Source organism: Passer domesticus, chromosome 5, assembly GCF_036417665.1.
Source record: "Passer domesticus isolate bPasDom1 chromosome 5, bPasDom1.hap1, whole genome shotgun sequence".
In the NCBI taxonomy this organism is placed as follows: domain Eukaryota; kingdom Metazoa; phylum Chordata; class Aves; order Passeriformes; family Passeridae; genus Passer; species Passer domesticus.
This window is the reverse complement of record NC_087478.1, coordinates 74,253,863-74,268,761: the sequence shown is the minus strand read 5'-3', so window position 1 is coordinate 74,268,761 and position 14,899 is coordinate 74,253,863. Positions and strand designations below refer to the sequence as shown.

At 39.0% G+C, this 14,899-nt stretch overlaps 1 protein-coding gene and 1 long non-coding RNA gene across 2 annotated transcripts in view; both read right to left on the bottom strand.

Annotated features, from left to right (window-relative positions):
* LOC135300988 (potassium voltage-gated channel subfamily KQT member 1-like) overlaps positions 1–14,899 on the bottom strand; it is a 413,931-nt gene that overhangs the window by 257,307 nt on the left and 141,725 nt on the right. The window lies entirely within an intron of this gene.
* On the bottom strand, positions 1,341–3,466 carry LOC135300993 (uncharacterized). The gene is made up of 3 exons (XR_010362748.1): positions 3,284–3,466; positions 2,529–2,800; positions 1,341–1,713 (listed from the first exon to the last, which is right to left on the bottom strand). It is a non-coding gene; the product is annotated as an uncharacterized LOC135300993 (long non-coding RNA).

Here is a 14,899-nt window from a genome sequence, read left to right as displayed (position 1 = left end):
GGGAGAGGTGGCAGGGCTGCCAGATGTTTGGGTCCAGATCAGTAACCAGACACCACACAGGCCTGAATAACAGGTAAAGAACCTTTTCCCTCCACAATGACATTGGCTTCCTTGGGAGATGACAAATCAGCTCAGCTTCAGTGAAAGTGATTCATCACTTTATAATGACACACCAGAAACCTCAGGAGGAACACGCTACCCTCCCTGTTCTTTGTTTTTCCAGGGGTGAAGAACAAAGTGGCATCAATTAATTATTAATTACAAAGATCTTTTCACATGAAGGATTGATGGTAACTTATTGTGCTTTGCTAACAATAGTTAATTTGTTTCTGAGCAAGACTTGTGAAATATTTCAGTATTTTTCTTCATGTTATATACAAAGATTTGAGAGATTAATTGTCCAGATGTTTCCTTGGGTTTTGTTCTCTCTTTCTCACATAATAAAAATCTTTCAGCACACTTTTTTTTCCCAATAAACCCACAGTCCATCTGTTATACTTTGCTGGAGACATAAAACAGCACTACATGTGTGTTACAATCATTCTAAAAAGTAAATCTTCACCATTTTCTTTTACAAATAAGGTGAAAGACTCCATTTTTATTTGTTAGGTAATGTCTTGATATGTTGCCCTTTGCCCTAAAACAAAGCTCTGTTCACTAATACCTTCACCTTTGCTTCTAATGTCATGGGGTAAAATATTCAAATTCCGAGTCAGACCATCAAGTATTCCTGTCTCACAGCAGAAAAACTCTGGAAAAATACAGCAGAGCAAGTGTTTAACAGCTCTCCAGTTTAAATACAGCACAACTGCTTCAGAACAGTTTAGAAGTAATCAGTCTCAGGCTGTCATGAATGAAGTGAATAATGGTAATGTGCATTTTTATTTCTGTATGTATTACAAGAAGCATTTGTTCTGTAAACTGAGCAAGTGAAAACACAGATTAAAGTGTAGGAAGTGTCAAAAACTTACTTCCTAGATTGCTGCTGCAAAATGAAAGTCCTGAAGCAGAATTGATAAGAAATTTTTTCACTTTAGCCATGCAAAATTTGCAGTTTTCAAACCTGGTTTCCAAACATACTTTTGGGAAGCAAAATTTCAAAGCCACTGTAGACTCAATGATTTTTAGTTTAGTTGATACAACCAAAAAAAAGAGCTTCAGAAATCTTTCTGATCTAGTCCTTCAAAATCCCACACCAAAAAACCCCAGGAATCTTTCTCATCTAGTCCTTCAAAATCTCACACAAAAAAAAAAAAATCCATCAGGAGAGTGCTGAATAAAATAATAAGACCATGTCAAGAAGACCTACATCAGCAGATATGTTACAGTCACAACTTCCACAGATTTGAAGGAAAAATTTATGTACAAACAACATTCTGACAAGGCAGATGAGACTTGGAGTGGGGTCTTGTTGGAAGTGAGTCTCACTTGAAGTGAGACTTGTTGGAAGATTTCAGTCTCTTGAAGGTTTCCCAAGTGTCAAACAGGTTTGGGACAGGACTAAATTCAAACTGGTGCTAGTTTGCAAGACAACTCATGAATCTTTCTCAAAGGATATTTCAGATTATCCTCAAGTCTTGCAGGAACACATAAAAGATTTCTAGCTACATGATTTTTTTTTTCTTTTCTGCCTCTTAAAATGCATGGACCTGGGCTTTTCCTTCACGTGAGACATGCCAGCTTTCCCCATCCATGAGGAATACGGCACTTTCCCTAAAATAAGAAATCACACATCTAAGTAAAGCCAACCATCTGTATGAATTAGTAGAAGACCCCAGAGGCTAATTTAAATATTTACATAATCATTATTTCACTTTCTATGCCAAAAGAGCATAGAAACATAGATAACATTAAAAAACACTTCATTAAAAACACTTCAAATCTAATAATAGATTATTAAAAATAATCTATTTTTATTATAGTTAAAAGTCCAAGAGATTACTTTTATTAGCTTATACCTTAACTTTCAAAATATCTCATTCAAAAATATTCATCCCAGGATCAGCTGCATCCTCTGAGAACAGAGGTGCTCTTCTCACCAAGTTATAAAGCTGAAATGTTTTTTGCATTTCAAGATAAACAAGTAGTGATACAGTAGTGATCTAGCAGTTCCTCGATTTTCATTACTAGCACTGCTCTGCCCTAACACCAGCTGGTTTCAGTCTCTATCTCAACACAATGACAAAAATTTACTTCCAGGAAATAAGAAAGGTCTGAAATTACTCACATATAGCCAGAATTTAACTCATGAATACCACTTAAAACAGAATTTCAACAACCCTTTCTAAGAAGCCAGTGTTTTAAGTAAGAAGTGATTTAATTCAGTCAAGCAGAACACTCAAATCCACAGCCATTGTCAAAGATGAAGCAGGGAGATTCTATAATGGCTCCTTGGTTTTCTATCTGTTGCCTGGAGAAACCTGGAGTCTGCAGACTATTTATAAGAGGCTAGGAAATGTCATAAATGAGAGCAAATTCATTCATTCATTTATGCTGTACACATTTATGAAAGAGGTTTGCATACTCACTGGAGAATGTTTAGGATGTGTAAGTAAAATAATGTTGAAAACCCACTACTCCTGTCATTGTTTTCTGGAAATCTGGTGGCAACCAGCTCCTGCAAAATGAGAGCACTGTTTCAGAAGGACATTTGTTTTCCTGGAAAGACATGGGAGGAACACAAGGGACAAGGCAGGAGAAGAGAGAAGAAAACCTTTCCTCCTCTTTGTGGGAGACCAAAATTCCTGTGTAGCTCAGGTGGGCTCTCCTCATGGAGAGCTGTCTTTGGACTAATCATGGCCTGTTTAAAAGGCAAAGTCAGCATGTGGAATCCACTCCAGACAACACCACAAAGCAAACACTGCAACTTGATACGGGATGCCAGGCTGGCCATGACTACTTTGTGGCACTCAGCCCTTTTAATCAACATCCCCTCTTCTCATTTTCCTCAAGGCTGAGTACTGTTGCACATTCAGACATGAAAAACAAAAACAAAAAAACCCAAAACCAAAAACAAACAAACAAAAAAAAAACCCCAAAAACCCCCAAAAAACAAACAAACAAACAAAAGAAACCAAGAAAGAAAAACCCCAAGCAACCAACTCAAAACCCCAAAGGTTTCAGTGAGTGATGCAATTTTCTTTAAGTGACAAAGACTATCGTTCACATCCCCTCTCTTATGAGTGTAACCTACTAATTATGTCAGCCAGCACGTGCTGAAATCATGAGGAGAGAAGGAAGAAAAGTACTTCTCTGACAAATGCATTCAAAATGACAAAGCCACCTGTTAAAATCTCTACAGCTGCCAGAGTTCCTAGGTGGGCACAGAAATCTTCATTTAAGTTTTCTGACACAAGCTCAGCGTTTTTACATTACTGTAGAAATAACACCATGTAAATGCTTGCCAAAACAACCAACTAAAGGCTCAACATTGCCATCTCTGTAACCCTACCCTGGCTTGGGTGTATCTGAGGGGATGCTGTAACATAAGCTTTTTAATAACACTTAATAAATATTTAGGGCCATGCATTACAAACGGTGGGTGCCACATGCAGAGCTGGGTGGGGTCGTTCTTTACAGCCACTCACCATCTGGTATCCCTGAGGAAAGTGATCTCCTGAGCCTGCCTTCACTGCTGTGGTGTTAAATTACTTTCCTTCCTCTGCCCCCATTCACTCGCACCAGGAGTCAAGTAGATTCACCTGCCTGTGTCCCCTGCAGGACCATGTTCTGCAGCTGCTTCCATCCCCAGCATTTAACAGACTGTTACATTATTCTGCTGCATTTAATTGACAGAATGTGGGCAGAGGAAGGAACAATATCCACGGGTTAATGTTCAAAGGGTCAAAGCAGAGCAGTGAATCCCATGCACCTCTCTCAGCTGCCACTGCTGTAAGGTGGCTACAACCTTTACCTGATAAAGACTGGGTCAGAGGGAATCATTAGAATTCAGTCACCACTGCATTTCTTCTTTCCTTTTGTGTGTAAGAGCATCCAATTTCACTGAAGAGGCAGAACAAGGTGCTGCATCTGGCCTCAGTTCCTTGGGAGTGAACAGAGGAGCAAGCAACCGACCTCTCTGCATACAACCTTATGTGTAAAGCACGTTGTTTGTTCCCCTTAACTGGAGTTATATCACCACATGGAAACCACCTGGTTCATGGACAGTGTCCCTAGGAAAGGTTCAACTCCTTCCCATTGGAGCAATTCCTTATCTTCAGGGCTTTGTCAGCCAAGAGACACAAGCACTGTGGGTGATCTCAATCCACAGACATTTCTTGGGGTCTGTATTGACTTGTCTGTCTGTCTCCCATCAAAGAGATTTGTTAACAGCCACATTTTCCTTTTGGTTCAGTAGTGGTTTTATCCTCAAGGTCCCTTTTCCCTGTCAGCTTTGAAACTTATCACGGGTTTAAAGTTTTGAGGAGAAAATAGTAACAGATCAAAGATTGTGATCTCACCAAAGAATTACTGCCCTAGGAAGGTACACTGAAAGATAATTATTTTTATAGTAGCCCAGGATATATTAACCCATGTTTGTGTGTTCTTTTCTTCCTATTTTTTTTTAATGCTAGTTTTCACAAACAAAGTGACAGAAAATACTTAATTTTAATAGATACACAAATAAAATAATTCCCTTGATAGAAGGTTTCCTAATGGTCTTATCAAACAAACAGAAAGCAAAAGAAAATGTATTAGACTAAGGTCTCTTCTAAACAATGGGAAAAAGCTTAAATCTTAAAGAGACAAAAATATTCAGGTATCAAGGTATCTCAAGTCCCTATTTTTATAATACAAAACTAACAAAGTGATATCTAACATCTATATGATTGCTGTTCCTGGTATTTTTTTTTCCTCACTAAGTCATACCATGTTCCCTCTTAGGTCCTGAACTTTTAAACATTTAAGCAAGTGTATAATTGTATCTCCCTGAGAGGTTCCAAAGAAATTACTGAAGTCATTCACTGGAGCAAATCTATGGATGTGGTTGTGTATTGCATTTGCAGGGACCCCTGTGGCAGGGAGGAGTGATGAATCTGACTTCATGTTCTCAGAAGGCTAATTTATTACTTTATAAAATATATTATATGAAAGAATACTATACTATACTAAAGAATACAGAAAGGATACTTACAGAATGCTAAAAAGATAATAATGAAAACTCCTGACTCTCTCTGGAGCCCTGACACAGCTTGGCACTGGTTGGCCAATGAGTCAACACAACTCACACCAGAAACCAATGAAACAATCACCTGTGGGTAAACAATCTCCAAACGCACTCCAAAACAGCAAAACAGAGGAGAAGCAAATGAGATAATAATTGTTTTCCTTTTCTCCAAGGTTTCTCAGCTTCCCAGGAGAAAAATCCTGGGTGAAGGGATTTTCCCAGAGAATGTGAATGCCACAGTTGTGTGACTGCAAGATGAGGCTGACATTATGAGCATTTTATGGCAGCAATTTTGTGCTGTTTATTTGGACTGCTCAGCCACCAGCCTACCTCTGGGCACTGCAAAATGTTAATCCAAACATTTATTAAAAGATAGTGGGAACCAGCATCTGGATCACCAGGAAATTTTAATTAAAGTATAAACACAAGACTTCTAGAACTGTCACACCAGTCACATTGCTTGTGTGACAGAACCCTTCCTCTGGTGCCTTGTTAGCATGGCTGATCATTTCTGGGCTGAGATAATCTGACTTCTTTGAGCAATATCAGTCACTAAACAACATCAGCAAAAAACGATTAGTGTGTATCAGTGGAAGGTCATTCTCTGCATACAAACTCCTTGTGAGCAATTCAGTGTACTTTCAACGTGTCACTGGTGTATCATCATTCTTGTGGGGTTTAGGTTCAGAGCAAAAGAAGTTTTCATATCAGTGCAGGTTTCACAGAACCATAGAATGGCCTGGGTTAGAATGGGCCTCAAAGTTCCCCTAATTCCAGCCTCCTCCCATGAGCAGGGACACCTTGCACTATCCCAGGTTACTCCAAGCCCCATCCAGCCTGGCCTTGGACACTTCCAGGGATGGGATAGCCCTTGCCTAGTATGCAGACATACAAATTTTATAGTGAATTCAAAACAAAGGATAGCAATTAGACGGTTTTTCTTACAGATAAAATACTTTTAGAGGAAAACTTGTGGTCATAAATAGAAGCTACAAGGAGTTATGAGATCCCACAGAATGGCTGCCTGTTGAATTCAATTACTTGATTGCCACTGAATTCCATGAGACAAGATATCACAATAAAAACACATAATGCAGCATGTTTAACTTTGCTCTGTATTTCACAGAAGAAGCTACACAATCAAGGGGAGCAAAAGAAAGAAAATGTTTGGTGCTCTGTGCAATATAGCCATGCAGGCACATAGCTGAGATAACAAAATACACAATGCACAGAAGAGCACAGCAAAGCTGACTTGAAGCTGAGATCTCTAAGTGCCTGTCCCAGCATAAAGGGACTTTGGAGTGCTTCCATTTGTGGTGGGCAAAGTGCTACAACACAAAGCATCAGAAATGCTGGAAGCTACCTGACAAAGAATCCCTTTTGCTGAAGCAGCAGAAGAGGCAGTGGGAATTTCTGCCATTGAAATTCCACCATGTGGATGCAGATGAAGTCTCCCACTGGAAATGGAGAGAGGGAACACATGGGAAACAGAGAGGCAGCTGATGAGGGAAAAAAAGTGCTGAGCCACTGCTGTTTTAGCTGAAGCTCTGACAGCAGAATTGTCCCTGGGAAGTTTGGCTGCTGTTTTTGCTATCTTTACTCTGAGCAAACAGGAACTGAGTATATTGTATACTCAGGGCAAGAGCTGTGTGATCCACGAGGGTGAGTGATGCACCCCAGACACTGCACTGATTCCTCTTTTCACAGGAGTGAAAAGGGCAGTGAGAGAAGGGCTGTAGGAGTGTCCACAGACATTGTCTTCCCCATCCTCTGTTGGCAGCACAATGTGATCACTCAAATTTTCCTCAATTTCTGCAGTTTTTCTGGGCTCATACACAGAACACAATGATGATGGAAACTGCTAGGAATGCTTTGACTCCAGACAGGAGTTTTACTCGGGTCCCTTCAACATTCTGTGCTTTGTTGATGAAATTAGATAGGATAAAATAATTGGGAAGAAAGGAGTGTCATCCATGGCAGAAAACAAAAACAGTTATTGCAACTACTGTGGGCCTTCATGCTACAATGTAGTGTACAGAAAATCTCCTACACATTCCTTATTGCAGCAGGCTTCTTGCATAACTGAACACAAAAGGGATTTCCATGTTGCTTTGACCAAGATTTTTAGTTTTTATTTTGTCCAGATTCATGTGGATCTTATGGATAAAAGAAAGCACAAGAGAAAAGGGGCACTGCCTTAAAGAATAGAGTAGAAGGCACAAAGATGCATTTACACATATGCCCAGTAATGGTACAAATGTTTCAGCACTCATGTCCCTGTTCTGATGCCTCTGATGAGAGAGGAAAGCCAGGAATGCATCCCCCTCACCTGACACAGGTTTGTTGTAGTGCACAGCATGACCAGTTTTCCCATTCTCTAGTATCAGCAAAAGAGGGAGGAGCTCCACACTGCACCTCCTTCCGTCTCCTCTGTCTTACCTGATCTGAAAGTGAACAATCTCCTCTCCAGTCTATTTTTTCCACATCTAGAAAAGTGACAAAATTGAACCATGAAGATGAAAGGAAAAGATTACTCCCTGGCACACTGAAGCTTAAAAATTTGTCTTTAAAACATCAGAATGGAATGACTTGCAAGGAGTAGACCATCCAAGGATTTTTGGTAATCAAATCAATACCTACTTGAATATATTGAAAGAACCACCCACCACAAATCAAAGTTTAAACTGGACTGTGAGAGCTCAAAGGGTTGTCAGCACAAGCTTTAAAGTATTTTTAAACACCTGAAAGAAAAATAATATGTTTCTTCTTTGCAACATGCCCTCCATTCTGGATTGGTATAAACCAGGAGGAGGGGAAAAGACTAATTTGGATGGGATTTGATTAATATGACCCTCAGCTTGTAACTGATTCCTACCTGCTGCTTGTAAAATGGAGCTGCTCTATCAGGGTGTTTCCTAAAGCCTTTCCATTGACTTATAGATATTCAATAGTAAATGAGATGGATTAAAATGCACCATGTTTTAAACAGAGAGGAGGAAGCTTGGTGAGAAGAGTTATTAAAGCATGGATTGAAGAGATAACTAAATAAAAATAACTTCCCGTGTGATTTGCACAGCAATGGTTTCATCTTCTTAATTATTGCATTCATGGATTTTACAAAAATAAACACTCAACTCCCAACCAAAGTTATAGGAAATCCAGCAGCACATTCTGTTTTTCAGCCTCTCTCTCACTATTCTTTTGTTTTGGGGGGATATATGGATTTGACAGGCAAAGATAGAGGGATGGGAAGGAAGAGAGTTCAGTTTTACTCTTTTTTTTTACTAAATTCAGCTGTTAGCTACACAATTTAATCAAAATACAATGTATAAAATGCACATTAATGTTGTAGTGCAATAGATCTATTCTACTTTAAAAGAAAACCAACCTTGTAAGCCTGATAGTAAACTCCAGTGTAAAGTTGCAAAACAAATGGAGATTTATCTATGTAAAGACAATATTTATATAACAACACATACATTAAAAATAGACACTCAGGTAAACATATACTTAAACTTTATTTACATTATATAAGTTCAATATTCACCAGAAAGCACAGATATTATGTAAATAAGCAGCAGTTATTAGGATGTACTGGAAGTGCTGCTGTAATGTAGGGCACTGTATTATTTCCTGATGTTTTAAATTAGGTTTATTTAAAACAAACTGTTGTTTAATGAGTATTTTCCTCTGTAGAGACATATCAGCATTCTGATTTGTTAATTGCTCTTTTCAGTTGAGGAAGGAGTTGAGCCAAGGAAAATCACAGCATTCCCTATTTATGTGTCCCCACAAAGGAAATGCCTCCTGAGTCAGCAGCATATTAGGCAGAAACACAATTAATGAATGATCATTAAATCTCAGAGAAGCAACATTTAGAGCCAAAGAAGTTTATTAAACCAGCCACAAGATCAAACCTGTATCAAGTTTAGTTGGGATCTAAAAAGTTGAGAAAACTGCTGGCACTGCTGCCAGGTTGAACACTGACAGAGGACTTGGATTCTCACCATGGTCATGGAATAAATCTTCTCTGAAGGCATTGGGAAATTCCACTACCAGGCACTGACACAGGTTGTAAAAGTCCATCACTCAGAGAACACTTAGAGCTTGATTCAGGAATTGATGGTTTAGAGGGACAAGACTTTTCCTTATTGATCTAGTGAAAACTAACCCCACACTTTGGCTGTCAGTTTGTCTGCCCCGCTTATTCTCTCCCAGAATTTCAGACCTGAAACTGCTCTGTGCTTTCCCACACAAACAGTGGAGACATGGGCAAGGTGCAGAAGCTTGGACAGCACCCAAAAGGACTCACTCTGAGCAGTCCTCAGGCAACAGCAGAAAGGAATTACCGAGCTGGTTGGGGGCAGTGCCTCATGGTCATACTTCCCCATTCCACTCAGCATGCAACAACTGCCTGCCTTCCAATCTCCAAAGCAGGTAACCGATCAAGTCTGTGAAAAAATTCAGAGCTAAAACCCTGAAACCAAGCTTTTGTTCTGTCACTAGCATATTACAATAAATCCTTTCTAAAGGACATTCAAGATCTGAAATTAAAGTTACTGTTATGATGTCAATTAAATATACCATAAGCTAAAGAAGACACATAACTAGAATATGAAGAGACCTGTAATTTTTTATGGTAATATTGCATCTCCTTTAATTACACTTTTCAGTATAAAATAACTTTCCAAAATTATCCAGTCTATCCAAATTTTAGAAAACCTGGCCTGAAAATAGATACTTTCTGTTCCGTTCCACACCTCATGAAGAAGGGAAGCCACACAGAAATGCTTTGGTTTTTTTTAAGTGCCAGCTGTATTCCACTCTGCTCACACCTTATACTCAAAGCACAGGGTTTTCATGCTTGTGGTATTGTAAAAAACATGACACAGGCTTTGCAAACTGCTCTGTCTTCAGGTCTGTGAATGGTGGATGCCTTCTTATAAGCTCCCAAAGCTCCTGATTACATCATTATAAACACGACAGAGCTCTTATCCCTCAACAAATTTAGTTTTATTTCTGAGGGAAAAGGGAAACACCACCTGGGTCAGACTTGGCTCAGAGTGATGGGCGAACAGAACTGGCAGCCTGAGCCTTGAACAGCTCCAGCAGCACAAACTCAGAGAATAAAAATGTGTGTCCTGAAATGGTTCCAGGTCAAGCAAGATTTAAGCTGGCATGGAAATATGAGAGAGAAGTTGTACTGTGTCTGAAAGTGCTTTCTTCAAGAATAAAAGCTGCAAATGGCGAGCTGGACAGAGAAATAATATTGAACACAGTATGAAATGACTCTGTATTAATAAGTAATGAAAAGTATCTTGGATATTTAGCATGTGTTTAAAAAATCAGTTCTTCCTGAGGATTGTGAGTGCTAAAACAAAATTGTATTTCCCAGTTTCTAAGTTAGGCACACAAACAGCAGACTGTTTCCAGAGCCTGGCATACACATAAGTTATAGAATTTCAAATTCCTGACTTACCTAATGTCTTCAATGTATTTATGTCTTGGTTCTATCAGCAGGGTAATTATCCCTGCCTTAGTAATGGCACTGCTTAAGGAACCCTGGCATGCACTTCCTCAGTAATAAGCACTTCATTTTGTCAATGGCTTCACTTAAAAACTCTTAGCTTTCCAAGATCTGAACATTTTTACAGAGCATGAAAATTAACAACTCTACCTCATATAAATTCTTTTATCTGCTTGGAAAAAAGTGCTGGTCCAAACTGCTGCACCGTTTACGTATCCAGGCTTGGCTTCAGCTGTCAGTGGTTTGCATATTTGGCCTTGTGATATTTTTACTCCACTTTTCTTTGTCAATGCCAACTGTGAGCAGTTTTCTTTGGTCAGCTGGGTACTGCAGCCAACAAATTCCCCTCCTCCTGGTACCACTGAGACAGTTGTCAGTCAGAGAGGCTTGCCATGCTCAAGAATCCACTTCCCTATCCAAGACCCCAGAAAAAAAAAAAAAAAGATACAGAGAACAGGCCCATAAATCACAAGAAGAAGGAAAACATTTGTATTGTATTGGGAGCCCACTAACACCACTGAACCTCAGAATCTGCCAGCTGTTATGGCACAGCAGAATTGTCAGAGCCCATAAATGTTCACTGTGGACTGAAACTTGGCATGAAGTGATGCTCCACATCTTATCCCAAACTCTGTTTCTCATTCAGAGGCAGTGATGGCACACAGCACTCTATTCATAGCAGATTTGGGAGGTTTGTGCCACTGCTACAGCAAACTCCATTACTTCTAACTGTGAAGGTTTCTGAAGCTTGATGAGGTTATGTTTTAAAGTAAAAGTGACCTTAGGGATCACTGTTCCCCAGACTTCTGGTATGTAGGATTTATTCCAAACTCAGAAGTGGCAGATGACTGTTTTACCCTGCCTTTCTCTGCCAACAGACCAATTTGGCCCCAGCAGTCTAAAAAATCTCTAAAAAATGTGGGAAGCCTTGCTTTCCCCTCCCCCCTGCACCCTCCAGTTTTTAACACAGAGACTGAAGATGTTTTCCTTTCTCCCTTCCTGTTTATTCTTCTCTCTACCAGATAAGGAAAATGTTCAAATCAAAGATAATCTTGTCCAAAGGCATCAATGCTCACAAGCCTGCACAAGTTGAAATATCAGGCCCCTCAGGTCCAACATGTCATCAGGATTGCCATTCCTCCCTGAGAAGCTGGGATATGGGATATTGTATAAAATACAAAATTGCTGATGCTGTTGCAAACAATATCCTTGATTATAAGAGGTCCAACACTTCCAGTAACCTTCTAAACTGATCCATTTTTTCAGCTTGGCACCTTTCTATAGTGCTATCTTAATGCCCCTGAAAAGAAACCTAAAGCTTCTGCTGCTCTGTGTGATCGAGACATTAATTGTTCCAAGTGCTCCTTGCTGTTCTCTAGCAAGAAGCCAAAGCTAGATCATTAAATAAGGTGTCAGCACATCTGAGGGTCAAGGTCAGAGGCAGATCTTCACAGCATCCAATATTTACAGTGAAGGTGAAGACATTTTGACTGAGCAAACTGGTCAGTCAAAAAATTCAGGTCATATCCCAGTGAGTTTTAGTTTAGGATTTTATTGTACATTGTTCAACATTAATTGATGCTTAAAAAGATCCATTTTAAAATGAATTGTATGGGGGGGAAAAGTCTGCAACAGAAAAAGACTAGCAGGCTGCTTTTCCCAGAACATCTTACCTAAGGCATTTGGTGGCCTTAGGAGGTGGAAGCAGCAGAAAATTAATATCAGTGGGTATCACTGGAAGTGTCAGCTTAGGTGTGGAGGTACTGAAGAAAATACCCCAAATACACAGAAAAATCTAAGATGTTGCTGTTTGGTGTGGAAGGATGTTCCCTGGAAAGCAAAGAGAGACCCAGCTGTGCTGAGAAAAACTTTGGTTCAGGGATAACTTCAGCAATCCAACCAACCCAGAATGGAGAATCAATCCCAACATAAAAATAAACCCCTGGAATGAGAGATAAGGCTTAAGGAAAAACATCAGTAAAATGCTTTAGAAAGAAACATCCCCGCACTGTGATATAAATCAGAAAGTGGCAAGTGAGCAATTAAACCATGGCTGGATGATGAGATCATTGACCACAAGATTTTAGTTGTGTGGTGAATATAACTGAAGCTTTCAATTCATGTCAGTGTCAGGAAGTTCATGCAGCAATTTAACAAATGCATTAAATAAGCTTGGATAAGCTTTCATTACACTGAATAGAAATATATTTACTATTATTTAGTACATACATATGACACATTTGAAGCCCTTCAGGGATTTACCTTGAGAGTTCCAAAGACAAGTATTGACTGATAGACTTTATGGCACTAGAAAATCTAAGGGCTGGTTAAGAAAAAAACCAAACCCAAAACATATTAAGCTATGAGCTTTCTAATCTGTGCACACATCTGGAGTTTAAAGATGTCTAAATAAAAGATTATTAAATTCTGAATATGCCTGAAGCAAGAAACCTTGGGGAGGGCTGAGATGGAACATGGTAAAAAGTGATAATAAGTGAAATGAAGGTGGGTGTCAAGGAGGCTAATTGATTTTTTAATTTTTTTTATTTTTTAAATATTTGGGTTCAGGTTCTGATTGAGAAAAACCAGGATTTGTCTTTGTTTCTGTCAGTAAGGGAAAGGTACAATAGCACAGTTACATGTATTTGTATAAAGAGAAGAAAGCCTCTCCCACCAGAACATTTGACTGTATGTGCTACAGTCTTAAGGACTTTGCATGGACTGAAGCCTCAAGCTGAACTTTCTATTTCTCTTCTTTTAGAGGTTTCAATACCTATTCTTTACTTTTGCAAATTAATAATATCAAGAGTTTAGCTAGAGGTTAGCTTACTCATTAATGTTGAGCCTGGGGCCTGAATTTTATAAACAGCTAAGCCCTTTGCCTGCTAACATACAAAGTCAGCACATTTTTGTTGTGGAATATGATCTAAATAGATTAAAAAGAATAAGCCTTGCCTTTAGGACCCCTTTATAAACCACCAATACGTAACAATAATCTTTTCATATATTGAAATCTCAGTGGAGGTTTGTAACACCACTGTCCACACATGATAATGGTTCTCAGTGGCCACAAACAATCCCAGCAATCCTTAATTAAACATTCTTCATATTTTTCAGTGCACTTTAAAAATTACATGTATTTCGTTTGCAGTTTCTTATGCTGAGGTTCAGAACATAACTCAGACTGTGCCAAATGCATATTTTCTCTAATGATATCTAAATATCAGAAGTTATGAAATAGAGAGGAAACAAAGAGTAATATATTGGACAGCTTACCCAGAATATTGTCTTAGAAACATGCATGTGATATATGAAAGGAGAACCAGAAATTTAAATGCACCACTAAAACTCATCTTAGAACTCAACAACAGTATTACCAAAAGTTAATTTCCTTTTCCCAGACAAGGAAAAGCCCTGCTCCACCACTGAATGTGAGACATCAGAGCTCACCTGTGTGTGGGGATGCAGCCACCCAGAGCAGGGAGAGAGAGGATGTGGCCCTTTTGTGCAGAGGTAGGAGCTGACTGCTTCCTCTGGTTTTTCTTACATGAGAAAGAAAAAAAGTTTACCTTTCATCCCAGTCAATTGTGACTGGATACTGTCATTAGAAGTAACTCCTTTCTGGAGCTCTGGAGAGTGATTGACTGACAGCCAGAAAGGGAGATTTGAAGCAAGTTAGCCATATGTTCAGAAGACAAAAGAGATTTATCATCTGTCTCCCCAAAGGAGGCCAAACTAAGGTTATTGAGTCTGCACAGAAAGTCAAATAATCACAGTGACATCAAAACTGACTTAATTGGTACAGAAGACACAGACAGCTCTGCTGGTTAAAGACTAAATGAAGTGAGATGTTACATATAAAACACTTAGAAGAAATGATATCTAGTTGTGCAAGCAGAAAAGGATCAGAAGCTGAAATACAGACACGAGTGTTCTAATAGCAAATCCAAATTTCTAGATTGAGAGATTTTATTTCTAAAGTCAGCTTTGTGTCCTGGCAGCTGAAACAAGACTTCCTTGCTAAATCATGATTTTCAGCAAGCAAAAGACAACAAAGAAATATGGAGCTGACTAGGCTAATTCCATCTTCTATGCTGAAATGAATCAAAAGTGACACACAGAGCATCTGCAGAACAAAAAATATTGGTGAAATAAAACCAATGTTGTTTTAAAAAAAAAAAGTTTAGCTTTTCTTTTATTTCCGT